Source organism: Carettochelys insculpta, chromosome 16 (assembly GCF_033958435.1).
Source record: "Carettochelys insculpta isolate YL-2023 chromosome 16, ASM3395843v1, whole genome shotgun sequence".
Classification (NCBI taxonomy): Eukaryota; Metazoa; Chordata; order Testudines; family Carettochelyidae; genus Carettochelys; species Carettochelys insculpta.
The window spans coordinates 31,326,943-31,342,315 of NC_134152.1; positions in this window are offsets into that span (position 1 = coordinate 31,326,943).

Consider the following 15,373-nt stretch of genomic DNA (forward strand, 5'->3'; position numbering starts at 1 on the left):
TAAAAAGTTTGTGAACATCCTGCAGTGAACACGTCTTGCATTGCAAATCATCGTGTCTGTGCACTGTGCTTAAACTAGGGATTACAAAAAGTCTGGTTTGATGTTATTTATTAGCACTGCCTTGTTTTCACCCGCATTGCGGCTCTTGAATTATTGAGTTATTTTACTGAATTGGAAAAAATGACTCTTCTTGCTATTTTGTTTGCTAGCCCCTGGTTTGGAGCAATAGGCGGTTGTTGAATTCTGGTGAACGTTGCTGGCTTAACAGCTCTGAATGCTGGCTGCTGCTCGTTAGCTGCATATTAGGAGAAGGGCTGTTTAAGTCGTTATCCAGAGAGCCACAGCCATGGAGCAAGAGGCACATCCAGGGCTCAGTCCTTTGGTTCCAATCATTTTTCATCCTTTATCTGCAAAGGAACAGATTCACAAGGAGAGGCTTCCGTCCGTTTATTCTATAACTCAGTGGTTAGCACACTCTCCTGGGGGGGGAAGGAGAGAGAGAACCCACTCAAACCCTTTCCCCCAACTCAGACAGATCCAGGTTTCCCACATCCCCGGAGACCAAATGGGCCAAAAGCTCAGGTGGGCTGCTCCACTGGATGTTGTATGCGGAGTCAGGCAGGTGCCTCGCTCATTCTCACAAGAAATGCCTTAGGCACCTAGGTCATCTGACTCCAGGACACAGGTTCTCATGAGTGGGCCACTAAGCAGAGATTGGCACCTCCCTGCAGCCCAGACTTGGGTGTCTTGTTCCAAGAGAGGGATTTAAGATCCGCACCATCATCAATATCTCCTGTTGGCTAGTTTAGGCGAATTCTAGACCCTTTGATTTGCTACAGACCTGAAATATGCTGCTCCTGGTGGGCCTTTTACAGGACCACTGCCCACCACCAGTGCCACCTCATGGCATGGGCTGGCCCTGCACAAGCATAGCCTCAGTTTTCCCACCTTGGCATTCTCCACATGGTTTGGTTTTGGTGATGACGCAATGGGCCCGCTGGCCAAGTCACTAAACAAATTTAACCCATCCAAAAAGAAGGCCAACAAAGGGTGCAAACTTCCTCCTGCCCCTCTGGGCCTACTCTCCAGCCAGGCTTCAGTTCTCAGCCCCTTCCAGGCTATCGTTAAACCCTGCCTCACCCTGTTGTAGCACACTGACTTGCAGGCTGCTCCTGGAGCTCCTCAAGCAGCCTTGTGCCTGAGTTCCCTTTTCTTTGCTTATGTACCTCAGCTCTGCAGAATTCCTCCTTGTGTCTTAGATGAAACTCTGCCCCCCAAGGCTTTCTCCAGGGAGCTCCTTTTTCCTACCAGGCTCCCCTCCCAGGGGATTATGGTAACTTCTCCAATAGCTTTCTGCAGACTCTCCATCAAGGCCTCCCACAGGAGCTGAACCACACCTAACCTACCTCCTCTCATTCTTCCCCCAAACTAGCTTCTCATAGCCCTTTTATGAGGCCCACCTGGTAACACCTGACTCCAAATAGCCCCACCCCTCTGTCATAGGGGTAGTACTTATAACTCAGGTGGGGCTGCCCCTCCCACCCTGCACATTTTCCCTTAAAGGGGCCAGTCACCCTGTGGCAGGGCCCAAACTAGAGCCCTGGTTCCAAGCACGGGAAGGGCAAAGATGTGAATCCAGCTCCCGAATCTGCAACCTGAGCACTTGTGTGCCACCCATCCTCTCTCAGCTGTTGCAGCGATGCTCTCCACTCTCTGTAGCACCCTGGGCAAAGTTCCTGGCTGCAGAACACGTTGACAGGTAGGCTGCCTGGTGCCTCTATTGATCTTTAGGTAATCAAGTGAAATCAGCCTCTTGGCTCATTAGGGAGCCTCAGATTAAATCTTCCCTTTGCCTGATCAATACGTGTTCTTTGGTGCGGTTTTAACATTAAATCCAGAAGACAGATGGATTCTGTGATCCTGGAGAACAACTTCCTCTTGCTCCAACAGAGTTCCCCCCTGCCAACTTTCCCCTGGCTTCTTGAGTTTTTGGTCTGTTGCCAGAGGAAGAACAATTGATGTAGGTGTAAGAGTTGGCAGTCACAAGGGTGCCAGTGATGGGGTGCTGAAGGGTTGTACAGTTAATGCCCCTTTGCGGGTGAGTTTTGTGGGGTGGTCTGTTGTCTAAGGCTTGGCAGGGACTGTGTCCCCCAAGTCCTTTGCTCTTTCATGCATGTGGCTGGAACAATGGTATGACACACCAGCTAGCCATCAGAGGGTGACTGTCCGTAAAGGCTGGCTCTGACCCGTTGACCTGGAAGTGAAAGCCTCTGCTCTCTAGTAGAAATTGCCCAAGGGCTGTTACTTCTCAGCACATGATTAATCAGGAGCCCCAAGGACATAGGGGCAGAACACACTGCAGAATGGCACTGCCAAGTCATGTGACCTGCTTCAGGGAACGCTCCCTCCAAACCCATCACTGAGCCTCATCACTGACTCCTAGGGGTCATGTGAGGCGTGAGAGAGTCGGCCAATCTCTGTGTCCCCAGAGTGGAGTTGTCTGTTAGGGCAGCAGACCCTGTAGGAGAGCCTGCTGCCCCAATCTCTCTTTTAGAGTAAAGTATCCCGAACTTAGTGTATGGGGATTAACTGGGCCATCTACCACATTGGTAACCCCCTAGTCCTGCCGCTCCCAGAACTAGGTGTGCAGGGAATTTGAGGTGGGTAGGGGCTCCTGGGCCCCCCTGTTCTACCAGTTCTCAGCTATGGGCCCTGCAAGTGTGACCACATAGAATGGGATAGTGAACCCTGATAGGTTAGGTCACAACGCTGGCAGCCAATGGGAGTTCTTACAGAGACAAAGTGGGCGAGGTCATATTTTTTATCAGGGTGAAAGAGACAAGCTGTCAAGCTCCTTAGATCCCATCCAGATCAGACGCGCTGTATAAGCTCCACAGAACATCTCTCACCCTCAGAAGCTGGTCCTGGCACAGATGTGGCTACACCACCATGGCAAATAACCAATGGGAATGCTGGGGATTCCAAGCGGGAAAGGCAGGCTCCAGAGATCCAGCCCATGGGCCTTACACCTCAGAGATCATGAATACATCTGGGGAAGCTGCACTTTAAGGGGCTTTTGTCACCCTTCTGCCACTGGAATTGCCTTGGACAATGGGACTGCAGGGACGCTCCTGCTGCATTGACCAATGGTGAAGACTCTCTGGGAGGCCCACCGTTGGCAGAGATGTGCTGTGGCTGGTGGGACACCTGTGGACCATCCTGGAGCTGCCTGTCAGGGCAGACAGAGCCTTGTGACCCTGGATCCTTCGCCTCAGAGCGTTGGGTTCTGAGACGGCAAGGTTGTTTCAACTCCCCTGTCCCACAGCCAGAGCTCTGCTTTCTCAGCTGCAGCCATGGCTGGGTTAGCTAATCACCAAGGCGGGGCCTGCCTTTTATTTTTACTCCAGGCTTGGACTGAATTCCAGTTCTTTGGCCCTGGCACGTCTGGCTAATCCCTACGCAGTGATGCTGTGAGGTCCTGAGCGATCGCCTTTCTTGGGTTCACTGGGGCTAAGACCACCAACCTCGTTTGCACCTGTGACCTTGCGCTGGATTCCGGTGCTACAGGCGGAAGACCAGCATTATCACCCATCCCCAGCTTCTTGGCCAACCCCCTACTCCACCACGACACTCCCAAAGGTATGAACAGCAGGATCTTAGGTGCTTATTCAGCTGCTCTGGAGAAGCAAAGTGTGTGTGGGAGTGTATTGGAGGAGCATGGGTTGCAACCCATTAACTGTACTTCCAGCTGCTCAGCAAAAATGTGCTGAACAGTTTTTTGCAGGTGTTTGGGTGGGGGCTGATGGTGGGTGCGGTGGGGTGGGGGATATTCAGGAGGTGAGCCCTTCAGTGCCAAGCCTCAACCAGCTGCCCATGCTTCCAAAATCTGTACTAAAGCTCATCCCTGGGAACTGCCAGATATTGAGGGCCAGGGCTTAGCTGAGGCAACAGACACATTTGAGAGGAAGTGGAAGGAATTGACCCAGATGCCTCATACCTTTTCCCCCTCAAAATTAAGTGGCTTCTGAACCCAGAGCGACCTGACTGACATGGACTCCACGCATTAATAGCTTCTGGTTTTTAGATTCCTGCCTTGCATCAGCACAAACATATAAAGATATTTGACATAAGAAAGGAGCTTTTCTCCCCACTGCTTCTCCAATGACATCCCAAAGAACCCACAGACTTGTCCTCAGACAGAGCAGGAAGATGAGCATGGGAACCTGGCTGGCTGAGTTTGGACGTGCCCAGCTAGGGGCATTTGGGGTGAGAGGGGATGGGTGTGGATGAACAGAGGTGCTTGACTGGAAGTGTTGGAGGTGGCGGGGTGGGGGGCGTTGGGAGCTGGTCCAGAGGCCAGAGGATTAGCTAACCTGGCCATGGCTGCAGCTGAGAAAGCAGAGCTCTGGCTGTGGGATGGGGGAGTTGAAACAACCTTGCTGTCTCAGAACCCAAAGCTCTGAGGTGAAGGATCCAGGGTCACAAGGCTCTGTCTGCCCTGACAGGCAGCTCCAGGATGGTCCACAGGTGTTCCACCAGCCACAGCACATCTCTACTGACTGTGGGCCTCCCAGAGAGTCCTCACCATTGGTCAATGCTGCAGGAGCATCCCTGCAGTCCCATTGTCCAAGGCAATTCCAGTGGCAGAAGGCTCAGAACAGTTGAGGGTTCTTGGGCCTCCATCCGCAAAGGGCTTTTCAAGCCAGGCTGCAGCCAGAATTGACTGGGCCTGAAGCAGGTTCCTCCAAGTAACCCTGTTTTCTGCAATGGCCCCAGACCGGCTTCATTCTCAACTGTCTCCTCATCTCCTGCCAGAAGAGGAAACTCTGGTGAGTTCATTTTCCCCTTTCACTCAGCCCTTTTTGGATGGAGGCCCAAGAACCCACCTCTCTCCTAAGCCAGCTCAGTGCCTTGGCAGTGGCAAGCAAGACACAGATGGTGTTTGGCATTCCCCTTTCGGGGCTCCCGGTAGCACCCCAGAATTCTGCCAGCTGCTGTGACTGAGTGGAGGTGCTGGCAGGGAGGCCCCAGATGATGTGGTGGTGGGTGCACCACAGCAGTGCTGGCCTTCACCAGCAGGCGCTGGAAAATGGCTGATGAAAGAAGAAAGAAACCACTAGCACACCCTGAATCCCTCCTCTGTGGGAGATGTCACCACGGATGCAACATCAGGCGGACTCAATCAGGAGGTCTTGTTTAGCTTCTCCACCTGCTGAAATTATGGTGCTGCCGGCCCTGAGCTCTGTTCCCCATGTCACAGACCAGTCACCCCATTCGTAAGGGAAGCCAACGGGGGAAGCAACTCTCAGAAGGATTTCCCCTTCATCCCACCCACCCACGTGTAAGTAGCTTGGGGCTCACCCAGTCACGAGACCGGGGCTGGGGTGAGTTGGACGAAGATCTCTTCGGCCCTCAGGATTGGTGGATCAGCCAGGCTGCTGTTTGCCAATGTCAGGAGTACAATGAAGCCCTTCCCGGTTAGGCGTCTAGGGACTGGGCAGTAAAGCTGTTATCTTTGTCCTTCCCAGATCTTGTCCTAAGCAAGTGAAAAATACACAAAGTGACTGCTGCCGGCAGGCCAGAAATAACCAAGGTCCCAAACTGCTGACCTGCTTCAGAGGGTTTTTATTTTTTTTCCAGCCCTGGGAGTTTCTTTGCATTCGGCTTTACTTTCACCTGTATTTTTGCAGCGTACTTGCAGGAAAACCAATAAATATCGCCCTTCTCTGCAGCCTGGATCGAATGGCTGGGAGTGCATGGTACCAGGAGAGCAATTCGGTTCATTACACCTACTTAGCCACGGTCTGGCCAGGCAGCTGTGCACCCCTCTGTGGGGGTTGGCCAGGCAACCCGGCTGCAGGTCTTCCTGGCTTTAATCTGTGTTCCTGGCATGTCTGCCCTAGCAGAGGGAGAGCGGCCACTAGCATTCTGAACACTGCGAGATGGGGCCTGTGATACCCCGAACTCAGTTCCTCTCTCTCGCTCACGCTCAGGTTGTGCCAATGACTCCTGCTTTGTTGTGGGGTGAAATCAGGAGCTGGCCTTTCGGGAGGGTTTGCAGGTGGAAGGGTGAGCACTGGCCTCCCGGCTGGCTTGGGTCAGCCAGTCTACGAGTTCTGCAGAGCTTGGTCACTGGGGGGTTAGACTGGGTGCTTGGATCCAGCAGCTCCTGGGTTTTGGTGGGTGCTGTTCATAAGACAAGCCCACGACTGGGCAGGGAGAATAAAGTATGGGTGGGGTTAGTTTTTAAGGTGCCACAGGACCAGCGTTCCCTGAAAGCTGAGCGCTTGGGTGGCCATCCAGGAGAGATTCGGGTGCTGCCCAGCTGATTGGGAGAGTGCCCACAGCCTGTGTTTCTTCTGGTGGTGCACATCACTACATGCCTCAGCGCACATAACAAAATTTATTCCACCCACAGATAGAAAACAAAAGAGAGAATGTCACCGAGGACTCCTTGTTGTTTTTAACCATCCGAGGCTCTTCCAGCTTCTGCCAGCAAGAAGGGAAGACGATACACCTTGTACCTGAATCTCTCCTGGGCTACTCTGGAGAACCCAACCCCAGCTCTGCCTTGCCCTGGGCTCTCCTTTCTGCAGCCCCTGAAACCTGACACCTGGTTTTGTGTACTCCCTCCTAGTCTTGCGCCCTGCAATGCCAGCTTCCTGTCTGAAAGGGCACGAGGTCTGCAATGGGAACACTTGGACATGCCTGCGCCACGAGGCCAGGTGCATGGACCCTGTGCTCTGGATTCGGCTCCCAGTCTCTGCCACAAATGCTTATTAATTAAAACAAGACCACTAGGCCCCTGACTGTCTGGGTCCTTCATAGCCCTCACGTAAACCAACAGGCCTTGCATCTGCCTTTCCAGCAGAGCAGCTGATTGCAGCTCAGCCGTGCTGCCTTAAGGCCCCCTCCTCTGACACTGCTTCACTTGCAGATGGGCTGATTCCCCTCCCCTTTCGCCAACCGCCGTGCCTCTGATTTACACCATTGTGAGTGGAGGGTCAGGCCTAGAGATTTCCCTCAGCCTGCAGAGCAGGGAGAGCTGATCACCTAAGACTGCTCTGACCAGGAAAGAAACATTGTGTCTGCCTCCACTGAGGTTCGACCCCACCCGGAGCTGGCCTACGCCGGTGGACTTGAATGAAGGGGCTGTTTAAATGCAGTGTAGCCATTCAGCAGGAGGTCTGGAACCCTCCCACCTGGCAGGGTCTGAGAGCCTGGGCCACAGCCTGCTCTTGAATGTTGCTCCCACAGTTAAACAGCCTCTTTGCCTGAGCCCGAGTCAGCTGGCAGGGGCCAGCCGTGGGTTTTAATTGCAGAGCAGACATGCCCATTAGGCCGCTTGCCACAGAGCGCGATATCTGAGAGCCAGTCCTGGGAACATCGTGAGAAGAAAGTAAAGGCTTCCCCTGGCATGACCCTCCGCTGGACTGCCATGCATTGGCTGAGCTGTTTGGGAGAGGGGATGGGGAAAAGAGTTAAAAATAAGGTCTGCCCTGGCTCAGTCAGGACAGCTGACGCCTGTGCTCTCCACAATGGGATGGAGAACCATGCTGTTAGCCATGTGGTGTCAACACCCTGTTCCTGGCGTGTCACTGCCCTAGGTGGGATCAGCCTCAGGTTAGGTGAAAAGAATACAGGCCGTGCTCCCTTGCTGCAGCATAGCAGGGGGACCCTGCATGGGCGCTCCTGGCTTACCTTTCCCAGTGTAGCAGTATGACAGGCTCTGAAACAAGGGCCTAGCCTGACAGATGCTGTAAGGAGGAGGGGATGCCTCCTGCACACTGCCTCAGAGGCCTGGGGTTGAGTGATGGAACAGGAATGGAATGGAGAGACCACAGATCATTGGGGGTAAAGCTCTGGGGATCCAGTGAGGGGACCTCAAAGATCCTCAGCTTCTTCTGGTCAGAAACATAAACCCAACCCAAGGCTAGGCCATAGGGCAACACACAGGGCTCCACATTCCAAACAGGAGCTCTGAGGCTGAGTTACTACGCAGCAGAATTCATGGGTGAAACCAGCATCTGGTCACACTGACCAGGCATGAGCAAGAGATTCTTGCTTTGGAAAACAGAGCCCTCACTGACTTTAGGATGGACTCTTTATTTAAGCCCTGAAAGGGGCATTTGCAATCTGTCAGGAGCTACAGAATGGAAGCCCTTGGTACCATCTGCCCATGGGCCTGGTGAATCATCCTCATTTCCAGTTACCCACAGTTGCTTGCCTTGGGAGATCGCCAAGTGATGGTGGTGGTGGTGGGGGAGAACAGGCATCTTTTCCCACACAATAATAAAAATGCATTTTTTGACAAAAGCTAGAGTCAGCTCTGCTTTTACTGAGGCAGGAGGCTGGATAAAAATAGCAAATGAGAGCACGTGGGCTTCAAATGCCAGAACCCAATCCAGGTAAGGGCTGGTGAAAGAATCCACCAACAAGGTTCCAGGGAGCTCAGCTGGGGGGGGGCAGGCAGCGGAGGCTTTTCTTCATGACACCCAAGCTAGAGGGCCAGGCCACATTCTGCTTTTCCTATGTTGTTTCCCTAGGGCAGCATTCAGCAGGTAGGTGGCCACTGGGGGAGGCTACTGGTGCAGAGTTGTCTCAAAGACTGTGACCCAGATTCCCACATGCTGTAGTCCTGGGCAACTCCACTGCAGTCAGACGGGTGTGTGTGTGTGTGTGTGTGTGTGTGTGTGTGTGTGTGTGTGTGTGTGTGTGTGTGTGTGTGTGTGTGTGTGTGTGTGTGTGCGCGCGCGCACACGTCGGACTGCGTGATGCACTTCGCTTCCCCTGGATAGAGCAGTTGGCCTTAGAACCTGCTCCACTCCACAGGGCATCAGGCCATCCAGCTGTCACACTCCTAGCTCAGCTACTTATTAACGTGGCTTTGTTGTCTGTTCCTGCCCAGCCCTTGAGGCTTTCATGGCAGGGAGCTGCTCCCTGGAGAGCCCTGGGAGCATATCCGAGCAGCTGCCAAGCTCAGTGCAAGAGGAGGTTCCTCATCAAGGGAGGGACGGGACTGGTGCGGTGTGAGGGGTGCAGCTGTGTTTGAGTTCAGCAGGTAGCAACCCTCTGCGCTATTCCTCCCCCTGGGCTGGCCAGCTCACTAGGCCTGGAACTGGGCTTTTCGCTCCAGGGAACTGCTTAACGGGTGTGGACAGTATGTGGAAAGGGGAAGCCAAAAGCACACTAAGAATCAGCCTGGAAAGTTTTCAGACCGCCCCCAGCCAGCCAGGGTCCCAGGTCTTCTGTCTTTCTAGGAGGCAGGCAGGCTTTCTGTACTTCCCTTAGGCACCACATCAGGGTGGATCTGCTTCCTTTCCCTGTTAATACAGTATAGCCCAGCCCAAGGGCAGGAAAGGGTGCTCCTGGACCGTGCAGGCTGAAAGCTCCAGGCTGTGCCCCAGAGAGGGTAGTACAGCCTGCCCCAGAGCTGGTACTCCCCATGCAGGGTGCCTCTGATGTCACCAAAACCACAGGAAGAAGGTGGAACATGAGGAACAAAGGTTAAAAGGGTTTAAAGCCCTGAATAACACGAGTGCTGGGCCCTGGCCCTGATCCAGCCATTCAGCTCTGGAGCCTGGGGCTCCAAATCTCACCCAGGTCACGAGTGAAATGAGTTTGCTGGATCTCATCCTAGCCCTCTGCAGAGACTGTCACAGCCTGAAAACCAGCTGGTTGCTTGTAATGAGGGCCAGCGTTTGCAGAGGCGAAAGCCAGGGCTCAGTTAGCAGAGGGATGTGGCAGGTGGCTTGCCAGGACTGGAAAGGCCTGGTAGCACGAATGCGCCAGGCCAGGCATGAGCTGAAGAACATTGGCAAAGCTGAGGCTCAGGACTGGCCTAGTGCGGTACAGCGAGAACTGCATCAAAACCTTGAATGGCATCTGCCCAGGCTGCCTTGGCTGAGGAAAGACAATCGCATGGCTCCAGAGGGGCTCCTGCGCAGCCTCGGTTGCTTTACTGGGGCCGAGTGCCTTGTTTACTTCACTGAGCAGGTTGGACTCAGCGGCCACAGATATTTCTGTCTGGGTTGAGTGGTGGGCTGAGCCATTTGAACTCACAGTGGCTACTGCCACAGAGCACGTCTCACAGAGCTAGAGGGGACCTGGGGAGGTCATGGAGTCCGGTCCCCTGCCCCCTTGGCAGGACCAAGCACCATCCCTGTTCCCCTCCCCTCCTGTTTGCCTAGATCCCTAAATGCCCCCCTCAAGGGTTGAGCTCATAGCCCTGGGTTTAGCAGGCCAATATGCAAACCACCGAGCTCTCTCTCCCCCTGCGGGTGGGTGGGGGGGTGGTCGGGTGGGTAGAGCCTTGGGGGGAGGGGTGGAGCTGGCGTGAGGGCAGGGTCTATTGGGAGGGAGGCTGAACGGACATGGTAAGAGGTGAAATGAGGGTGGGGCCAGGCGAAGGGGCGGAGCGCTGTGGGGAGAGGCTGAGCAAGGGCAGGAAGAGGAGCAATGCAGATAGCTCCACAAGGGATGAGCGGGAGCAGGACCTCAGGGTGGGGAGTGAGGGTAGGGGGGTCACAGCCCAGGCATCTGCACTCTCAGGGTGGCAGCGTGCTCCAAACAGCGGTATGCCACATCCTGTTTGAGGGCGCTTAGCCTCCCCTGGGCTTATGGACACCACTGCCCATGCCAGGCAGAGTTCCCATCAGGGAAGGGAGGGGTAAATAAGAAACATGACAATCAACTGGAGTTTTCCTTAGAGCTGGTCACAAAAAGGGGACTTCTGACATTTGCCCTCCAAACCACGTTGAGAAGTTGAATTTGCAAAACTTCCTGCCCAATGAAACGTCCTGAAAACATTTGATTTGGAACAAAAACTTTTTGTTTTGTTTTGTTTTGTTTTCTGATGCTTTTGGTTGAACCCAAACATCCCAGAACAGACTCATTTTGTCTGAAACAGCGATTCCAGCCAAAGTGGTGCCTTGCCCATCGGGGCTGCAGTGTAACTCGTGACATAACTTCAGTCCAGCTGTCACTTCGGATGGCCACTTGGCAGCCCGAAATGTGATTTCATTTTGAAATATCAAATCGAAACAAAAGAAATGTCTCCAGAAAATTGAAAGAAAAAAAGAAAAAACAACCAAAAGTTCCATCAGAGCTGACAATTTCCAGTGGGAAGTCTCAATTCTCATGATACCGCATTGGCGGCATGGAAAATTTCTCACTTGACAAAGGGTGCTGGGATTATTTTCGGGGTGGCGGTGCTGTGGTGCACCCCGCTGCTAGACCTGCTGAGACCAGCTTGCCAATTCTCCCGGCCCTAACCTGGAGAATGAGGAATTGAGGAGGACAGAGGGACATATGGCTCAGGAAGGCTATTCCAGGCTAGGACAGTGAACATTCGCTGTTAAATGCTTTCCTTTCTAGGCAGTGTCTGAGACAGCTGACGCTTGCCCCCCGATGCTGGAGGCGTTAGGAAGGAGCAAACACCTTTGTCTTAAGTCCTATCTGGATAGTAAGATTTTCAAGGCAAGAATCCTCTCCCTTTCAGTTCAATTTCATTTCCAATACAGACTGACATGTATAAGTACAGAGGACCAAAAAAAAAAAAAAAATTGCAATAAAAACTGACAAATCAGTGAACTCTTCAATGGAGCGGGCCATTCTGTTAAAGACCTGAGAATCTGTGTCCTGCAGCACAGAGAATTTAACAACAGATTAGAGCGAGAGATTGCTGAGTTAGAGTACAGATTCAAATCGACACATTAACACATGGTATGAACAGAGACATCAACTACCTCACTCATTACAAGGACTGCTTCCCTTCCTTTGATGCTCATAATTATCTCAGACAGGACAATTAACGCCCCCCCCGCACCTCTCACTCCCTTCCGTCTATCCTATTGGATTTGTCAGTTTTCATTGCAATTTATTTTTGTTCCTTTGTACTTATAAATATCGAACTGTATTGGAAATGAAATTGATCTGAAGAAGTGGGTCTTGCCCTTAGGAAGTCCCAAGATGTAGCGGGTCTCTGCTGGCCAAGCTGGCCTCAGGAGATCCGGTCCTGCAGCATCAAATGTCCCAACAGAAGGGTTTCTTCTTGCTCAAAAGCGGCTTAGGCGCTTAGAGAAATAATAAAAGTAGCATTATCTTCAGCAACAAGGCAGATGGTTTGGATGATTGGTTTGATTCTTAAGCTGGATTTGAGCTCTGCACATATATTCTGATTTTTAACACTTTTTGGTGGATCAGGCTGTGGCCTCATAATCCCCAGATTCAAGTTCCATCTAAATCCAGTTCTTGAGCCTCTCCAGGTGACCCTCTCCTGGGCACTGCACAAAGATGTGTGTGGCCCTGAGGATGGGTGAACCTGGTAGCCCACTGGTAGGGCTGCGTTTTATATCCTACCATGCCCTCCTCCAGGTCTACTCCAAGTCGATAGCCCACAGTGCCCACATTTAGCCCTCATGGTCAGGGTTGACCCTTAATTCACACCTGGGTCTTTCATAACAAAAAGCAGTCGAGTAGCACTTTAAAGACTAGCAAAATAAAGAAGTGGGTCTGTCCCACGAAAGCTCACCTAATAAATTATTTTGCTAGTCTTTAAAGTGCTACTTGACTGCTTTTTGTTTTGATAGTGTATAGACTAGCACGGCTCCCTCTCTGTTTCTGGGTCTTTCATATTCATCGTGCTCGGACTTCTTTTAGAATTCTGCCTAGGGATCACATATGTGTCTCCACGTCCTGTCCTAAGCTGGTGCATGGCCGTTCTGGCAGAGTCCTGCTTGGAATTTTTCATGCTGGCCAAGGGGCTCCCTACAAGAGAGAATTTGCAGGAGTGCTTTGGGCTCCAACGTGTTGCATAAATGCATCAGTAGCATTAGCCGAGGCATGAACGGCTGCCTCCATTGTCTTTGAAGGGGTTTGTTTTAGCCTTTTGTCCCAATCCTCAGGAGGCTTGGACTTCCCTCTGCCATATGAGCAATGTTCTCAGCTAGAAATGCTCCTACTGTCTCCTGCGGATACCATGTAGCCTGTTCTCGCCTTCGCCCCCTCACAGCTCCATTCTGGCATTGCCTTATGGAGCAATTTTCCAGAGGAAGTCTTGCTCGTTCAGAACATGGCAGTGGGACAGGTTCCCACCAGCCCAGCACCTCATGCACGACGCTGGCTGCTTGGAACATTTCTCATTCATTTTAACCACAAGGCTGCCACAGGGTGAAAGCCCTGATGCTTTTAACCTTGATTTTTCCAGCCCAGGGCTCTCTTCTCCCCAGTGCACTGTGGGCGGTGAGTTATTCACTGCTCCTAAATACCAGCAGAAGACAGCAGGTGCCAAAGCATTCGTCTGTTGCTGCCTTGCAGCTCTGGCTTTCGGGGTGGCCAAGCACATCTGTGCGGAAAGTGGGGACAGTTTCCTTTCCTTTTCAGAGTGCCTTAAAAGTGCCTGCTCTGAATGCCCCAAACTTCCATGGGAGGAGGGTCTTTCAGAATTCAGCTCCTGTAATTGGCCCCCATCTCCACAATGGGTTGCCCCCACTCAGATTAACCCACCTCTCCCAAAATTCTTCAAATCTGTGGTCTGAGCCCACCTCTAGTCTCTGAAGTGCAGCTGTTGGCTGGGAAATGAATTTGTTAGCGCAGGGGCCAACTCCCCCATACTCCTTGCTGTGCTCTGGAGGCAACTTCTCTTCACTTTTACAAATTCAGGTGGGTGTTTGCCCATGGCCGGGGTTGCTGGCTCAGCCGCCGTGCTGAGAAACTGGTCTTTATTCATGGCACTCCCTAGCCAAAGGCACCTCAGGAGATCCCAGCTCATGGTTTGGGAGTTAGGGAGGCCCTGCAGGGCTGACGCTGGTGGGTGGGTGCTTTTGTGGATAAGCTCTGCTGATGTCCCCCTGGGAACAGGGGCCAGATGCCATGTTTGAGGGCCAGACCTCTGGGAAGGAGAGCACCTTGCAAGACACTTAAGAGAGGAGGAGATACACAGTCGGGTGTTATATAAGCCAGCCTGGTGCTTCGCCTGTTGAATTACAGCATATGGCTAATTGCCAGGCATGTCACATTGAATAAAGAGCCTCTCCCAACCCTCTGCATAGGGGCTGGAGGCAGGTGTGAGTCCTGAGCAACCCGGAGCCCAGGCTTCTGCAGAACTGCAGGGCGCTGAGTGCTGCAGCTTTCTTGCCAGAAATCATTCCAACCCGGCCAGGCAGAGGGTCTTGGGTTTCCAGTTGCCTTGGGCACGAAAACAATTACTGAATCATTTTAATGTGAACAAATGTCTCCGTAATTTAGCAAAGTTCATTAAAATGCCAGCCTCACACAGGGCATTGTGTTTAACCTTGGTGCTCTCTTAATTACCAGTTCCAGCTTTGCCCGGGGTGGCAGGAGACTCGGCATCTGCTGCAGCTGCTCGAGTCGAGTGCCAGCCTGCTTTTCTGCTTAATTTTTTTCCATTCTGCTTCTGCTTCTCATGTGCTGCATGACAGACATGTTGCCTAGCGAGGAGTACCCTGGCTTAGCATAAAGGCATTCGGGGTTCTGCTCCCCAGCTGTGACACTGACCTATTGCGTGCAAGTCACTTAGCCGCTCTGTGCCTCAGTTTTCCTAGCTGTTATGAGGCTCAGTTCATTAATGTCTGCACATGACTTTGATAGCCTTAGAGGGAAGAAGCTAAGTGTGTGAGTTGTTGTAGTTAGTCCCTCCGTGGTTTCGGTCTCAAACAGATCTCAGGTACCCCCTGAGTTATGAATATCCGACTTACAAACAAAAGCTCACCTGCAGCCTCAGGTAGGGACGTCCTTAGGGTCCCTGAGGCCCTCACAGAACTATTAAACTGGTGCTCCCTCAGCCCAAGGGTAGCCCAGGGGTTGGGGAGATGATGACTTTCTAGAGATGTGACTTTAAAATCTTCAGCAACACCTGGATGAGATACTTTAAAGCAAAATTTTAAGGTCCTGTTGATGACCACAGTAAATTCAGAAACTGACAGTCTATGCTTGGGGCTGGCAAATGCCTGTGAAGCCATTTTGTTGCCACTGGAATGGCTCTTTCCTAGGCTCGGTGTCAGGGTAAAGGACAGCCCTGTCTCAGGGGAGCCGGCAAGAGGCACAGGTGGAGGCAACCAGCACAAGTGTTGGCTGAGGGAGTCTGGAGGAGCAGGGGTTGGTCACGCAGCCAGATGCTGGAGGGAAGCAGCGCTTTGAAGGGGATACCGTCACCACATGCTCCTCCAGGGTGCTTTGGACTGTGCTCACAACACTTGCCTCCTTCTCGTGAATGGGGGCTGGGTGCAGCCCAAGGGGGCTGTTGGGAGGGATTGGTCAGGGGATTGGGAAGGCTTCAGGAGGTGGCCCAGAGACTGCAGAGTGCAGGGTTAGGTGTGGCCAGGAGAAGGCCAGGCATCCCCTTCAGAATTTC